At 44.7% G+C, this 18,303-nt stretch overlaps 1 protein-coding gene across 1 annotated transcript in view; it reads left to right on the top strand.

The window, feature by feature from the left end:
• Positions 1-18,303, top strand: part of LOC135512191 (transmembrane protein 150A-like) — an 89,762-nt gene that overhangs the window by 25,799 nt on the left and 45,660 nt on the right. The window lies entirely within an intron of this gene.

Here is an 18,303-nt window from a genome sequence, read left to right as displayed (position 1 = left end):
AGAATAATCATCTCTGGCCTCCTGCCATGCTATAGAAGTTACAGCTGCCTCGCTGCCCTAAACGAGTTTGTGAAGAAACTTTGCAAAGACAAGAATTTCTCTTTTTGTGACAATTTTAACTCGCTGTGGGAGCAACCAACACTCTTTAAAAGAGAAGGCATTCACTCTAACTGCGGAGGTTCCCGGATTATCTCCATCAACATAGCAAACTTCTTAAGAGACTGACTGTCTAGTCTCCAGTCCTCCATCTCCAGTCCTTTCTGTCATAATAAGCAACAGAGGACATGGAAATTGTATTTAAAGGTGAAATAATATATATATATATATATATATTTTTTTTAACCAGGTAGGCTCGTTGACAACAAGATCTTATTTTCAACTGCGACCTGGCCAAGATAAAGCAAAGCAGTGCAACACAAACAACACAGAGTTACACATGGAATAAACAAACATACAGTCAATAATACAATAGAAAAAGTCTATATACAGTGTGTGCAAATGAGGTAGGATAACGGAGGTAAGGCAATAAATAGGCCATAGTGGCAAAATAGTTACAATATAGCAATAACACTGGAGTGATAGATGTGCAGCTGCACAGTATTGTCTCTTTTCAATGGCGGTTATGACATCGTTTAGGACCTTGAGCCTGGCTGAGGTGCACTCATGACCAGCTCGGAAACCAGATTGCATAGCGGAGAAGGTACGGTGGGATTCGAAATGGTCGGTAATCTGTTTGTTAATTTGGCTTTCGAAGTCTTTAGAAAGGCAGGGTAGGATAGATTTACATTTACATTTTACATTTAAGTCATTTAGCAGACGCTCTTATCCAGAGCGACTTACAAATTGGTGAATTCACCTTCTGACATCCAGTGGAACAGCCACTTTACAATAGTGCATCTAAATCATTAAGGGGGGGGTGGTGAGAAGGATTACTTATCCTATCCTAGGTATTCCTTGAAGAGGTGGGGTTTCAGGTGTCTCCGGAAGGTGGTGATTGACTCCGCTGTCCTGGCGTCGTGAGGGAGTTTGTTCCACCATTGGGGGGCCAGAGCAGCGAACAGTTTTGACTGGGCTGAGCGGGAACTGTACTTCCTCAATGGTAGGGAGGCGAGCAGGCCAGAGGTGGATGAATGCAGTGCCCTTGCTTGGGTGTAGGGCCTGATCAGAGCCTGGAGGTACTGCGGTGCCGTTCCCCTCACAGCTCCGTAGGCGAGCACCATGGTCTTGTAGCGGATGCGAGCTTCAACTGGAAGCCAGTGGAGAGAGCGGAGGAGCGGGGTGACGTGAGAGAACTTGGGAAGGTTGAACACCAGACGGGCTGCGGCGTTCTGGATGAGTTGTAGGGGTTTAATGGCACAGGCAGGGAGCCCAGCCAACAGCGAGTTGCAGTAATCCAGACGGGAGATGACAAGTGCCTGGATTAGGACCTGCGCCGCTTCCTGTGTGAGGCAGGGTCGTACTCTGCGGATGTTGTAGAGCATGAACCTACAGGAACGGGCCACCGCCATGATGTTGGTTGAGAACGACAGGGTGTTGTCCAGGATCACGCCAAGGTTCTTAGCGCTCTGGGAGGAGGACACAATGGAGTTGTCAACCGTGATGGCGAGATCATGGAACGGGCAGTCCTTCCCCGGGAGGAAGAGCAGCTCCGTCTTGCCGAGGTTCAGCTTGAGGTGGTGATCCGTCATCCACACTGATATGTCTGCCAGACATGCAGAGATGCGATTCGCCACCTGGTCATCAGAAGGGGGAAAGGAGAAGATTAATTGTGTGTCGTCTGCATAGCAATGATAGGAGAGACCATGTGAGGTTATGACAGAGCCAAGTGACTTGGTGTATAGCGAGAATAGGAGAGGGCCTAGAACAGAGCCCTGGGGGACACCAGTGGTGAGAGCGCGTGGCGAGGAGACAGATTCTCGCCACGCCACCTGGTAGGAGCGACCTGTCAGGTAGGACGCAATCCAAGCGTGGGCCGCGCCGGAGATGCCCAACTCGGAGAGGGTGGAGAGGAGGATCTGATGGTTCACAGTATCGAAGGCAGCCGATAGGTCTAGAAGGATGAGAGCAGAGGAGAGAGAGTTAGCTTTAGCAGTGCGGAGCGCCTCCGTGATACAGAGAAGAGCAGTCTCAGTTGAATGACTAGTCTTGAAACCTGACTGATTTGGATCAAGAAGGTCATTCTGAGAGAGATAGCGGGAGAGCTGGCCAAGGACGGCACGTTCAAGAGTTTTGGAGAGAAAAGAAAGAAGGGATACTGGTCTGTAGTTGTTGACATCGGTGGGATCGAGTGTAGGTTTTTTCAGAAGGGGTGCAACTCTCGCTCTCTTGAAGACGGAAGGGACGTAGCCAGCGGTCAGGGATGAGTTGATGAGCGAGGTGAGGTAAGGGAGAAGGTCCCCGGAAATGGTCTGGAGGAGAGAGGAGGGGATAGGGTCGAGCGGGCAGGTTGTTGGGCGGCCGGCCGTCACAAGAAGCGAGATTTCATCTGGAGAGAGAGGGGAGAAAGAGGTCAGAGCACAGTGTAGGGCAGTGTGAGCAGAACCAGCGGTGTCGTTTGACTTAGCAAACGAGGATCGGATGTCGTCGACCTTCTTTTCAAAATGGTTGACGAAGTCATCTGCAGAGAGGGAGGAGGGGGAGGGGGAGGAGGATTCAGGAGGGAGGAGAAGGTGGCAAAGAGCTTCCTAGGGTTAGAGGCAGATGCTTGGAATTTAGAGTGGTAGAAAGTGGCTTTAGCAGCAGAGACAGAGGAGGAAAATGTAGAGAGGAGGGAGTGAAAGGATGCCAGGTCCGCAGGGAGGCGAGTTTTCCTCCATTTCCGCTCGGCTGCCCGGCGCTCTGTTCTGTGAGCTCGCAATGAGTCATCGAGCCACGGAGCGGGAGGGGAGGACCGAGCCGGCCTGGAGGATAGGGGACATAGAGAGTCAAAGGATGCAGAAAGGGAAGAGAGGAGGGTTGAGGAGGCAGAGTCAGGAGAAAGGTTGGAGAAGGTATGAGCAGAGGGAAGAGATGATAGGATGGAAGAGGAAAGAGTAGCGGGGGAGAGAGAGCGAAGGTTGGGACGGCGCGATACCATCCGAGTAGGGGCAGTGTGGGAAGTGTTGGATGAGAGCGAGAGGGAAAAGGATACAAGGTAGTGGTCGGAGACTTGGAGGGGAGTTGCAGTGAGGTTAGTGGAAGAACAGCATCTAGTAAAGATGAGGTCGAGCGTATTGCCTGCCTTGTGAGTAGGGGGGAAGGTGAGAGGGTGAGGTCAAAAGAGGAGAGGAGTGGAAAGAAGGAGGCAGAGAGGAATGAGTCAAAGGTAGACGTGGGGAGGTTAAAGTCGCCCAGGACTGTGAGAGGTGAGCCGTCCTCAGGAAAGGAGCTTATCAAGGCATCAAGCTCATTGATGAACTCTCCGAGGGAACCTGGAGGGCGATAAATGATAAGAATGTTAAGCTTGAAAGGGCTGGTAACTGTGACAGCATGGAATTCAAAGGAGGCGATAGATAGATGGGTAAGGGGAGAGAGAGAGAATGACCACTTAGGAGAGATGAGGATCCCGGTGCCACCACCCCGCTGACCAGAAGCTCTCGGGGTGTGCGAGAACACGTGGGCGGACGAAGAGAGAGCAGTAGGAGTAGCAGTGTTATCTGTGGTGATCCATGTTTCCGTCAGTGCCAGGAAGTCGAGGGACTGGAGGGAGGCATAGGCTGAGATGAACTCTGCCTTGTTGGCCGCAGATCGGCAGTTCCAGAGGCTACCGGAGACCAGGAACTCCACGTGGGTCGTGCGCGCTGGGACCACCAGATTAGGGTGGCCGCGGCCACGCGGTGTGGAGCGTTTGTATGGTCTGTGCAGAGAGGAGAGAACAGGGATAGATAGACACATAGTTAACAGGGTACAGAAGAGGCTACGCTAATGCAAAGGAGATTGGAATGACAAGTGGACTACACGTCTCGAATGTTCAGAAAGTTAAGCTTACGTAGCAAGAATCTTATTGACTAAAATGATTGAAATGATACAGTACTGCTGGAGTAGGCTAGCTGGTAGTGGCTGCGATGTTGACACTACACTAATCAAGTCGTTCCGTCGAGTGTAATAGTTTCTACAGTGCTGCTATTCGGGGGCTAGCTGGCTAGCTAGCAAGGTTGATTGCGTTCCGTAGATATAGGTATGTAGCAGTTTGGGTCTTCAATCTTGAAGGGAGGGATGACCGCGGCAGCTATCCAATCTTTGGGGATCTCAGACGATACGAAAGAGCGGTTGAGCAGGCTAGTAATAGGGGTTGCAACAATTTTGGTAGATTATTTTAGAAAGAGAGGGTCCAGATTGTCTAGCCCAGCTGATTTGTAGGGGTCCAGAATTTGCAGCACTTTCAGAATATCAACTATCTATTAGAAGTGGGGGAGGCTTGGGCGAGTTGCTGTGGGGGGTGCAGGGCTGTTGACCGGGGAAGGGGTAACCAGGTGGAAAGCATAGCCAGCCGTAGAAAAATGCTTGTTGAAATTCTCAATTATTGCAGATTTGTCGGTGGTGATAGTGTTTCCTAGCCTCAGAACCTAGGGCAGCTGTGAGAAGGTGCTCTTATTCTCCATGGACTTTAGCGTCCCAGAACTTTTGGGAGTTTGTGCTACAGGATGCAAATTTCTGTTTGAAAAAGCTAGCCTTTGCTTTCCTAACTGCCTGTAATATATTGGTTTCTAACTTCCCTGAAAAGTTGCATATCGTGGGGGCTATTCGATGCTAATGCAGTATGCCACAGGATGTTTTTGTGCTGGTCAAGGGCAGTCAGGTCTGGAGTGAACCAGGGGTTCTATCTGTTCCTGGTTCTATATTTTTTGAATGGGGCATGCTTATTTAAGATGGTGAGGAAGGCACTTTTCAAGAATAACCAGGCATCCTCTATTGACGGAATGAGGTTCATTTCCATCCAGGATATCCGGACCAGGTCGATTAGAAAGGCCTGCTCGCTGAAGTGTTTTAGGGAGCGGTTGACAGTGATGAGGGATGGTCGTTTGACCGCAGACCCGTTACTGATGCAGGCAATGAGGCATTGATCACTGAAATCCTAGTTGAAGACAGCAGAGGTGTATTTGGAGGGCAAGTTGGTTAGGATGATATCTATGAGGGTGCCCATGGTTACAGATTTGGGGTTGTACCTGGTAGGTTCATTGATAATTTGTGTGAGATTGAGGTCATCAAGTTTAGATTGTAGGATGGCCGGGGTGTTAAGCATGTCCCAGTTTAGATCACCGAACAGCGCGAGCTCTGAGGAAAGGTGGGGGGCAATAAATTCACATATGGTGTCTAGGGCACAGCTGGGGGCAGAATGTGGTCTTTAGCAACTGTGAGTGACTTGTTTCTGGAAAGGTGGATTTTTAGAAGTAGGAGCTCAAATTGTTTGGGCACAGACCTGGATAGTAAGACAGAACTCTGCAGGCTATCTCATTTACATTTACATTTAAGTCATTTAGCAGACGCTCTTATCCAGAGCGACTTACAAATTGGTGAATTCACCTTCTGACATCCAGTGGAACAGCCACTTACAATAGTGCATCTAAATCATTTAAGGGGGGGGGGGGGTGAGAAGGATTACTTATCCAATCCTAGGTATTCCTTGAAGAGGTGGGGTTTCAGGTGTCTCCGGAAGGTGGTGATTGACTCTGCTGTCCTGGCGTCGTGAGGGAGTTTGTTCCACCATTGGGGGGCCAGAGCAGCGAACAGTTTTGACTGGGCTGAGCGGGAACTGTACTTCCTCAGTGGTAGGGAGGCGAGCAGGCCAGAGGTGGATGAACGCAGTGCCCTTGTTTGGGTGTAGGGCCATGTACGCTGACGACTCAACCTTATACATGTCAGATACGACAGTAAAATACAGTGCCTTGCAAAATTATGCGGCCCCCTTGAACTTTGCGACCTTTTGCCACATTTCAGGCTTCAAACATAAAGATATAAAACTGTATTTTTTGTGAAGAATCAACAACAAGTGGGACACAATCATGAAGTGGAACAACATTTATTGGATATTTCAAACTTTTTTAACAAATCAAAAACTGAAAAATTGGGCGTGCAAAATTATTCTAGATCTATTACTGAATAATGTGGCGATTGAGCAAGTTGAGGAGACTAAACTGCTGGGTGTCACCCTAGATAGAAAGCTGTCATGGTCAACACAATAATTGCTAAAATAGAAAGAGGTCTGTCCATGATAAGGCTTTGCTCTGCTTTCTTTCTAAATCAACCGGTTCTACGGGACCTGGTTTTGTTACACCTAGACTACTGCCCAGTTGGAAAATTGCATTTGGTCCAGAACAAATCAAATTTGTCACATACACATGGTTAGCAGATGTTAATGTATGTGTAGCGAAATGCTTGTGCTTCTAGTTCCAACCATGCAGCAATATCTAACAAGTAATCTAACAATTTCACAACAACTACCTTATACACACAAGTGTAAAGGAATGAATTAGAATATGTACATAAAAATATATATGGATGGCCGAATGGCATAGGCAAGATGCAGTAGGTGGTATAGAGTACAGTATATACATTTGAGATGTGTAGGGTATGTAAACATTATATAAAGTGGCATAGTTTAAAGTGACTAGTGATACATTTATTACCTCCAATTTTTAATTATTAAAGTGGCTAGAGATTGAGTCACTATGTTGGCAGCTGCCACTCAATGTTAGTGATGGCTGTTTAACAGTCTGATGACTTGAGTTAAAAGCTGTTTTTCAGTCTCTCGGTCCCAGCTTTGATGCACCTGTACTGACCTCGCCTTCTGGATGATAGCGGGGTGAACAGGCAGTGGCTCGGGTGGTTGTTGTCCTTGATGATCTTTTTGGCCTTCCTGTGAAGGGTGGTGTAGGTGTCCTGGACAACAGGTAGTTTGCCCCCAGTGATGCGTTGTGCAGACCTCACTACCCTCTGGAGAGCCTTACGGTTGTGGGCGGAGCAGATGCCGTACCAGGCCCGACAGCAGTTGCCGTATACAGCCCAACAGGATGCTCTCGATCTGTAAAAGTTTGTGTGTTTTTGGTGACAAGCCGACTTTCTTCAGCCTCTTGAGTTTGAAGAGGCGCTGTCACGCTGTCTGTGTGGGTGGACCATTTCACTTTGTCTGTGAAGTGTACGCCGAGGAACTTAACTTTCCACCTTCTCCACTACTGTTCTGTCGATGTGGACTGGGGGGGTGTTCCCTCTGCTGTTTCCTGAAGTCCACAATCATCTCCTTAGTTTTGTTGACGTTGAGTGTGAGGTTATTTTCCTGACACCACACTCCGAGGGCCCTCACCTCCTCCCTGTAGGCTGTCACGTCGTTGTTGGTAATCAAGGCTACCACTGTAGTGTCGTCTGCAAACTTGATGATTGAGTTGGAGACGTGCATGGCCACGCAACCATGGGTGAACAGGGAGTACAGGAGAGGGCTGAGAACGCACCCTTGTGGGGCCCCAGTGTTGCGGCTCAGCGGGGTGGAGATGTTGTTTCCTACACTCACCACCTGGGGGCGGCCCGTCAAAGTCCAGGACCCAGTTGCACAGGGCTGGGTCGCGACCCAGGGGCTCGAGCTTAATGACGAGTTTGGGGGGTACTACGGTGTTAAATGCTGAGCTGTAGTCGATGAACAGCATTCTTAGATAGGTATTCCTCTTGTCCAGGTGGGATAGGGCAGTGTGATTGCATCGCCTGTGGACCTATTGTAGCGGTAAGAAAATTGGGGTGGGTCTAGGGTGTCAGGTAGGGTGGAGGTGATATGGTCCTTGACTAGTCTCTCAAAGCACTTCATGATGACGGAGGAGAGTGCTATGGGGCGATAGTCATTTAGCTCAGTTACCTTAGCTTTCTTGGGAACTGGAACAATGGTGGCCCTCTTGAAGCATGTGGGAACAGCAGACTGGGATAGGGATTGATTGAATATGTCCGTAAACACACCAGCCAGCTGGTCTGCGCATGCTCTGAGGACGCGGCTGGGGATGCCATCTGGGCCGGCAGCCTCGCGAGGGTTAACACATTTAAATGCTTTACTCATGTTGGCTGCTGTGAAGGAGAGCCCGTAGGTTTTGTTAGCGGTCCGTGTCGTTGGCACTGTATTGACCTCTGGAAGCTGGACATCGTGGTCCGCGACAGGGCTGGTTTTCTTTTTGTAGTCTGTGATTGACTGTAGACCCTGCCACATATCGCTTGTGTCTGAGCCGTTGAATTGTTACTCTACTTTGTCTCTATACTGACGCTTAGCTTGTTTGATTGCCCTGCGTAGGGAATAGCTACATTGTTTGTATTCGGTCATGTTACCGGTCACCTTGCCCTGATTAAAAGCAGTGGTTCGCGGTTTCAGTTTTGCACGAATGCTGCCATCAATCCACGTTTTCTGGTTGGGGAAAGTTTTAATAGTTGCTGTGGATACAACATCACCAATGCACTTGCTAATAAACTCGCTCACCGGATCAGCGTATTCATCAATGTTGTTGTCCGACGGTATGCGGAACATATCCCATTCCACGTGATCAAAGGAATCTTGAAGCGTGGAATCAGATTGGTCGGACCAGCGTTGAACAGACCTGAGCATTGGCGTTTCCTGTTTTAGTTTCTGTCTATAGGCTGGAAGCAACAAAATGGAGTCGTGGTCTAATTTTCCCAATGGAGGGTGGGGCAGGGCTTTGTATGCATCGCGGAAGTTAGAGTAACAATGGTCCAGGATTTTTTTCACCCGGGTAGAGCATTCGATATGCTGTTAACATTTAGGGAGTCTTGTTTTCAGATTAGCCTTGTTAAAATCCCCAGCTACAATGAATGCAGCCTCAGGATATGTGGTTTCCAGTTTACATAGAATCCAATGAAGTTCATTCAGGGCCATCGATGTGTCTGCTTGGTGGGGATATATACGGCTGTGATTATAATCGAAGATAATTATCTTGGTAGATAATGCGGTCGTCATTTGATTGTAAGGAATTCTAGGTCAGGTGAGCAAAAGGATTGAGTTCCTGTATGTTGTTATGATCACACCACGTCTCGTTAATCATAAGGCATACCCTTCCGCCCTTCTTCTTCCCAGAGAGATGTTTGTTTCTGTCGGCGCAATGTGTGAAGAAACCAGGTGGCTGTACCGACTCTGATAGCGTGTCTCGAGTGAGCCACGTTTCCGTGAAACAAAGAACGTTACAATCTCTAATGTCTCTCTGAGCAGCACGTATTGCACTTAGATGTACACAGAGGGCGAATGTCAGTAGGCATGTCAATCTCTCCTGGCTCAAAGTTGAGGAGAGATTGACTGCATCACTATTGGTCTTTGTGCGAGGTGTTGCAGAGTTGCCAACTCTCACGCATTGGCCTTGAGACAGGCATTTGACCCTCTTCTCACGGTACACCTCTTATATCTCACTCATTGAAAAGTACTACTTTTATTTTTAATTGGTCCATTGCATAGTCAGCTCATTAACTTTTCAACTCCAAATCGTTTTGAAATTGGATCATCTGCACCTGCAATTTAACATCAGGACCTGAACCTTGATCATTGTCCTGTTTTGCCACAGCACTGTGAACAGCGGCACATTGAAGCATGTGATTGGTCTAGTTATGTAAGGGATCAAGGGGATTGGATGAATGTTTTAAAGAAACACCCCTCAAGATTAGAGTGGAGCTTCTCTGCTGAGAACGGTCTCTGCTGAGTTTATACAACTCTGAAAAGAGTAGCATTGTAGCACTGTTTTATGTTCAATGTTGTCAACAAAATTAGGTTGCTGTTACTTCAGTCCTTATTGCAGAATGCAGCCTTTTAACAGCATGTGCTAAAGTCGATTTAATCGACACTTGCATTAGTCCCCTCGTTTAGCATTTAGGCTGTGACAACGAAGAAACAGCAGACAGACCTATAGTATTTGGTAGGGTGACTTGATTTCTAACTGTGAAAATATTTTTTCAAACAGATTGTGAACCCAACAATGTTTTCTTCTTGAGGGGACAATAAATATAACAATTATTTGGTTAGTGTTTCGGGGCACATTTATGTAATCTTGTCTTCGGAAGATTTTATTTATTTACTTAATTTAATCTAATCAGTGGAACAATTCTCCTTAACAATGGGCTTAATATAAGCTCATTACTGAACACTACTGTTATTCCTCACACTTATTTTATTATTACACTTCTTCCCAATTTTGCCAGTGTAATCACATATTTGAAATCTGATATGGCTACTTGTGTCTTTGAAAATGAGTTATATGAGGCTATGTATTTTTGCAGCCATTTATTAACAGTTTTGAATAAGTCATAAAAATAAGCATTGGATATTAAATGCTCCATGAATCAAATGTAATTTTTTACATTTTAGTATTGTGCACATGCTAGGCAGAGATGGTAGGGGTACTCACAACTCATAAACTCATCATATTTTGTCTATGTAGAGTAAGGTGATGGCAAGGATCTTCAACTAGTAGGCATAAGCCACCTGAATATTCATATTCATTAGATGTTTCATAAAGTTTGGGTGATTTTGAGAAATTGTTTTAGCAAGAACATTTTCAAACACCCAGAACTTCAGGGAGGCCAACCCTCCTGGAGAGCAAGCAGGATTTTCTTCTATCTTTATTTTGAAGAGATAGTTCACCCAAATTACAAAATGTTTGTGTCCTTACCTTGAAAGTTGTCTATGGACAAGGAGACTGCAATCTATGATTTGGTTACCCATTGCCATCAACCATTAATATACATTTTTTACTTTGGATTTCATCCCCCAAAAATCGCAGAGTAACAAAGTCAACTTTTTTAAATGTTAATTTAAGGTTCAAAGCATCCTGAACAGACCTGACCTCTGTTTTTTTTTTCTTTCTTTTTTTTCTTTTTTTCCCTCCACGATAAGCCATGTCAAAATATTTAGAATGGCAGGAAATTCACTTTAAAACAGTATAATTTTCCATCTAGGGGTAATGTCAGGGGGCAATGAAATTCACATACCAAATCTCACTCCAAGCTTTCTTCAGAAGTTGGCAGCCCTGATGTTGTTTGGTAGAGATACCGAACTGTCTGTTCAAGCAGTTGGCACACAGTTCGAACACTCATCAGTACCACACAGGACATGCAGCCAGAGGTCTCTTCACAGTCTCCAGGTCCAGAACAGAGGCTGGGAAACGCACAGTATTAAATAGAGCCATGACTACATGGAACTCTCTGCCACCCCAGGTAACTCAAGCGAGCAATAAAACCAGATTTAAAAAAAACGGATAAAAGAATACCTTACGGCACGATGTGCACTGTTCAGAGACATTTTTATGTATTTTGCATTGTATTTTGCATTGTATTACGGATTATATTTGTTGTGTTTTGTTTCCTGTTTGGACCCCAGGAAGAGTAGCCGCTGCCTTTCTCTGTTTTGATTTTTTTCTCCCTCCCTCTCGCTTGCACTTCACCACCCCTTTCTCTTTCCTCCTTTCTCCCTTTGTTTCCTCCTTTTCTCTCTCTCTAATAGGAACAAGGTGCTGTTGTTTCTCATGACCTGAGTCGCCAGCCAGTTGGCACTCATTGACTGAAGCTCAAAGGGACTGTGCATACTTGTGATTGTGTGTGTGTGTGTGTGTGTAGTCACACACAACTGTTTGCGTGTGCACAATTACGTGTCTAAAGTACACGCTGCACATGTCTGCATACTAGTGATGGAGAAAAATGTATACAGTTACATATTGGGATATTATTTTTGATGATAGATCGTATCGTTTTGACAATATTATTTTTTGCTCTAGTTGGCTGTACCTGCACCAAAACTCCAGTACTTTCCCTTCATGACTTGTTCTCCATCTTCTTTTTAAATAGGGAGCAACACTTTTATTTAGTTATTTCTCTCTTGTCCCTCTGTAGCAGACATATGCAGACATATGGTGAGCGATATGTTTGGAACATCGAATCGCAATAAAATCACAGTATCGAATGGCAATACATATAGAATCGTGAGAGTCGCAATACATATAGAATCGTGAGAGTCGCAATACATATAGAATCGTGAGAGTCGCAATACATATAGAATCGTGCGAGTCACAATACATATAGAATCGTGAGAGTCGCAATACATATAGAATCGTGAGAGTCGCAATACATATAGAATCGTGAGAGTCACAATACATATAGAATCGTGAGAGTCGCAATACATATCGTATCAGCACCAAAGTCTTGGGCTAATATCGTATTGTGAGGTCCCTGGCAATTCCTAGCCCTACTGCCTATCTGTGTGTGTGCCTATCTGTGTGTGTGCCTATCTGTGTGTGTGCCTATCTGTGTGTGATTCCTGTTTCTGAAAATAACTGACGGCTGAGATTTCCTGCCTTCCTCCATGGATGCAGGAAAGGGTGGGAAGGCACGGGTCTGCACATGCCTGATATGCACACACACACATTTATACTGACTCTACACACACACACACACACACACACACACACACACACACACACACACACACACACACACACACACACACACACACACATTTATACTGACTCTACACACACTTGCATACAATCATCATGTATGTTGCTGCTACTCTGTTTATCATACATCCTGATGCCTATTCACCTTACCCATATACAAATCTACCTCTTTCACTCCAGTATCCCTGCATGTTTTAAATATGGTATTGGAAATGACACTGTATATAGCGTCTTACTACGTTGTTTTTCTTTTTATTTATTGTGTTTTTTTGTTTAAACTTATGTTTTTTTTGTGCTACATTGATATTGATTACTGCATTGTTGGGTTTTGAGCGTGCAAGAAAGGCATTTCACTGTATTGTGCACGTGGCATTAACTTGAAACACACACACACACAGTCAATTCCCCAGAAAAGAGGAGTTTGTTTTCAGATGGGGGGAGTGAGAGAATAGAGACTTGTGCTTTCTTTAGCCTCTCCCATTCCTAGAGCTTTGAACATCAAAGGACCATTAGGGAATGTAAATATATGGTTTCTATGAAAGACTAGGGGGAATGTAAATATATGGTATTGAAAAAGCTTACAGGATATCCTGCCTCTAGAAGTTGCAATTACTCTTGAATGGTTCTCCAATCTGGCTATGAATGAGAGAAAGGGTTGAGTGCTTGCTTTTTAGTGTCTGTCTGTATGTGTTTGTTTGTGTGTGTGCTTTTTAGTGTGTGTGTGTGACAGAGTGGCGAGGTCAAGTCAGCTGAGAGGGATTGGTGTTAACAGGAGCCAGGACCAGGCAGACAGGCCACACTCACGCACGTACACAGGAACACACACAAAAACACTCGAAAGCAGGCAGGCAGGAGAGCGGGATTATGACTGATTGTCTCCCCACTATAATGGCTGGTTCCTTCACTTAATTTTCCTAGAACACAGGCTAGAAGAGTTGGTGAAAAGTCAAATGCTGTTGCATAGCAGAGGAGATCACTCAGGCCTTTTCTGAATTGTATTTCCTCGATACTTGTGTCCTTTTCTTCGTCCTCACCTCTTTTTGAAAAAGGTTCAACGTAATCAAGGAGAGGAAACGTGGAAACAAATGCACTTGTATAAAATACTATCCTTCTCTGCTAGCGTGTTATCAGGCGAATTATGTTTACATTGATGGAATTCCAAAATACATGTTTATTTTTTTAATTTAATCTTTATTTAACCAGGTAGGCTAGTTGAGAACAAGATCTCATTTGCAACTGCGACCTGGCCAAGATAAAGCAAAGCAGTTCGACACATACAACAACACAAAGTTACACATGGAATAAACAAACATACAATCAATAATACAATAGGAAAATCTATATACAGTATGTGCAAATGAGGTAGGATAAGGTAGGTAAGGCAGTAAATAGGCCATGGTGTCAAAGTAATTACAATATAGCAATTAAAAACTGGACTTTACCTAGTAGAGACTTGTAGATGACCTGGAGCCAGTGGGTTTGGCGACGAGTATGAAGCGAGAGCCAGTCAACGAGAGCATACAGGTCACAGTGTTGGGTAGTATATGGGTCTTTGATTACAAAACAGATGGCATTGTGATAGGCTGTATCCAATTTGCTGAGTAGAGTGTTGGAGGCTATTTTCTAAATGACATCGCCAAAGTCGCAGATTGGTAGGAGGGTCAGTTTTACGAGGGTATGTTTGGCAGCATGAGTGAAGGATGCTTTGTTGCAAAATAGGAAGCCGATTCTAGATTTAATTTTGGATTGGGGATGTTTACTGTGAGTCTGGAAGGATAGGAAGCCAATTCTAGATTTAATTTTGGATTGGGGATGTTTACTGTGAGTCTGGAAGGAGAGTTTATAGTCTAAAAAGGCACCTAGGTATTTGTAGTTGTCCACATATTCTAGGTCAGAACCGTCCAGAGTAGTGATGCTGGATGGGCGGGCGGGTGCGGGCCGTGATCGGGTGAATAGCATGCATTTAGTTTTACTTGCGTTTAAGAGCAGTTGGAGGCCACGGAAGGAGAATTGTATGGCATTGAAGCTCATCTGGAGGTTAGTTAACACAGTGTCCAACAAAGGGCCAGAAGTTTACAGAATGGTGTCATCTTTGTAGAGGTGGATCAAAGAATCTCCAGCAGAGAGAGCGACATCATTGATATATACAAAGAGAGTCGCCCTGAGAATTTAACCCTGTGGCACCCCCATAGAGACTGGTCCTCCGATTTGACATACTGAACTCTATCGGAGAAGTAGTTGGTGAACCAAGCGAGGTAATCATTTGAGAAACCAAAGCCGTTGAGTCTGCCAATTAGAATGTTTTGATTAAAAGAGTCAAAAGCCTTGGCCAGGTCGATGAATACGGCTGCACAGTGTTGTCTGTTATCGATGGCGGTTATGATATCGTTTAGGTCCTTGAGCGTGGCTGAGGTGCACCCATGACCAGCTCTGAAACCAGATTGCATAGCGGAGAAGGTACGGTGAGATTCGAAATGGTCGGTAATCTGTTTTGTTAACTTGGCTCTCGAAGACCTTAGAAAGGTAGGGTAGGATAGATATACAGTGGGATCCAAAATTACTGGCATCCCTGACTGGCAATGCACAAACAATGCTTCAACAAATATAAACCATATAATTATAGAGAAACTCAAAATACCAATATGTGAGAAATACTGTACTTTATTAATGTTTCAATGGAACCAACCAAAATAATTTATTGATTTAATAAAAAATCAATGTCCTACAAATCAAGGTTTCACAATTAATGGCACCTTTTTAAGATTATTGTAAATAACATCTACCAAAATTAAACCACAAATTAAATTCCACTAATTTAAGTTTGTCAGTCTTAAGGAACTATATTGAGCCATTACATCACTTCCTGTTTCACTAGGGTATAAAAATGAGGAAACACACATGCAATATCCCGCTGTCATCCAACACCATGAAGAAAACAAAAGAACTAGCAGTTCAAATGAGACAGATGATCATAGACCTTTCATAAATCTGGTAATGGCTACATGAAGATGCACAACCGATTGAATATACCACTAAGCACTGCCAGGGCAATTACATTTACATTTACATTTAAGTCATTTAAAAAGATATGGAACAGTTGAAAACCTCACGGGTAGAGGACGCAAATGCATTTTGCCCCCCAGAATAGGGAGGAGGATGGTGAGAGAAGCAACAAAATCCCCAAGAATAACTGTGAAAGAATTACAGGCCTTAGTGGCGTCTTAGGGTCACCAGGTTTCAAAAAGCACCATCAGACGCCACCTCAACATCCACAGGCTCTTTGGAAGGGCTGCCAGAAGAAAGCTCTTTCTGACCCCAAGACACAGACGCAAGCGCTTGGAGTTTACCAAACGTTATTTAAATTATGACTGGAAGAAGATGCTCTGGTCAGATGAGACCAAAATTGAACGTTTTGGTCAGCTACAGCATCTGCATTTTTGGCGTCGAAACAGAGATGCATACAAGAAGAGGTACCTCATACCCACGGTGAAATATGGAGGGGGGTCAGTGATGTTTTGGGGCTGTTTTAATTCCAGAGGTCCAGGGGCACTGGTTAAGATTGATGGCATAATGAATTCTACCAAGTATCAGGAAATGTTGTCTGACAATCTGGTTGCCTCAGCCAGAGGGCTGGGACTTGGCCGTAGGTGGACTTTCCAACAAGACAATGACCCAAAACATACCTCAAGATTCACACATGGTTCTGTGAAAACCTAATCAATGTTCTGCCATGGCCATCTCAGTTGCCGGACCTCAATCAAATTGAAAACCTGTGGAAGAGGGCAATTGATAAGCGCAAACCCAAGAATGTAAAGGATCTTGAAAGGATCTACATAGAGGAATGGTCCAAAATCATTCCAAATGTGTTCCTTAACCTTGTCAAACATTACATGAAAAGACTCCATGCTGTTATCCTTGCCAGAGATGGTGGCACTAAGTACTAAATGAGGAGTGCCAATAATTATGAAACCTTGATTTTGGTTAAATGTATTTTGTATTAAATAATTTAATGATTTTTGTTGGTTCCATTGAAACATTAATAAAGTACAGTATTTCTCACATGTTGGTATTTTGAGTGTATCTCTATAATTATATTGTTTATATTTTTTAAGGATTGTTTGTGCATTGCCAGTGCCAGTAATTTTGGAGTCCACTGTAGGTCTGTAGTGGTTTGGGTCTAGAGTGTCTCCCCCTTTGAAGAGGGGGGTGACCGCGGCAGCTTTCCAATCTATGGGAATCTCAGACGATACAAAAGAGCGGTTGAACAGGCTAGTAATAGGGGTTGCAACAATTTCGGCAGATCATTTTTAGAAAGAGAGGGTCCAGATTGTCTAGCCCGGCTGATTTGTAGGGGTCCAGATTTTACAGCTCTTTCAGAACATCAGCTATCTGAATTTGGGTGAAGGAGAAGTGGGGGAGGTTTGGGCGAGTTGCTGTGGGGAGCACAGGGCTGTTGACCGGGGTAGGGGTAACCAGGTGGAAAGCATGGCCAGCCGTAGAAGAATGCTTATTGAAATTCTCAATTATTGTGGATTTATAGGTGGTGACAGTGTTTTCTAGCCTCAGAGCATAGGGCAGCTGGGAGGAGGTGCTCTTATTCTCCATGGACTTTACAGTGTCCCAGAACTTTTTTGAGTTTGTACTACAGGATGCAAATTTCTGTTTGAAAAGTTAGCCTTAGCTTTCCTAACTGCCTGTGTACAGTGGGGCAAAAAAATATTTAGTCAGCCACCAATTGTGCATGTTCTCCCGCTTAAAAAGATGAGAGGCCTGTAATTTTCATCATAGGTACACTTCAACTATGACAGCCAAAATGAGGGGGAAAAAATCCAGAAAATCACATTGTAGGATTTTTAATGAATTTATTTTCAAATTATGGTGGAAAACTGAATCTGCAGCATTTGGATGATCCAGAAGAAGATTGGGAGAATGTCATATGGTCAGATCAAACCAAAATAGAACTTTTTGGTAAAAACTCAACTCGTCATGTTTGGAAGACAAAGAATGCTGAGTTGCATCCAAAGTACACCATACCTACTGAGAAGCATGGGGGTGGAAACATCATGCGTTGAGGTTGTTTTCTGCAAAGGGACCAGGACGACTGATCCGTGTAAAGGAAAGAATGAATGGGGCCATGTATCGTGAGATTTTGAGTGAAAACCTCCTTCCATCAGCAAGGGCATTGAAGATGAAACGTGGCTGGGTCTTTCAGCATGACAATGATCCCAAACACACCGCCCGGTGAAGTGTACAGGCCTCATGATGAAATTACAGGCCTCATATTTTTAAGTGGGAGAACCTGCACAATTGGTGGCTGACTAAATACTTTTTTGCCCCACTGTATATTGATTCCTAACTTCCCTGAAAAGTTGCATATCACGAGGGCTATTCGATGCTAATGGCGAATGCCACAGGATGTTTTTGTGCTGGTCAAGGGCAGACAGGTCTGAAGTGAACCAAGGGCTATATCTATTCCTAGTTCTAAATGTTTTGAATGGAGCATGCTCATTTAAGATGGTGAGGAAGGTACTTTTAAAGAATAACCAGGCATCCTCTACTGACGGGATGAGGTCAATTTCCTTCCAGGATACCCCGGCCAGGTCGATTTAGAAAGGCCTGTTTTATGCAAACTTATGGAGTAGGCTTCTAATGTTAACATGCATGAAACCAAGGCTTTTACGGTTACAGAAGTCAACAAAGGAGAGCACCTGGGGATTAGGAGTGGAGCTAGGCACTGCAGGTCCTGGATTAACCTCTACATCACCAGAGGAACAGAGGAGATGTAGAATAAGGGTACGGCTAAAGGCTATAAGAACTGTCCGTCTAGCACTTTTGGAAAAGAGAGTAAAGGGGGCAGATTTCTATGCACTATAGCATAGATTCAAGGCATAATGTACAAAGGTATGGT

Source organism: Oncorhynchus masou, chromosome 24, assembly GCF_036934945.1.
Source record: "Oncorhynchus masou masou isolate Uvic2021 chromosome 24, UVic_Omas_1.1, whole genome shotgun sequence".
NCBI lineage: Eukaryota > Metazoa > Chordata > Actinopteri > Salmoniformes > Salmonidae > Oncorhynchus > Oncorhynchus masou.
This window is presented reverse-complemented; position numbering and strand designations above follow the sequence as displayed.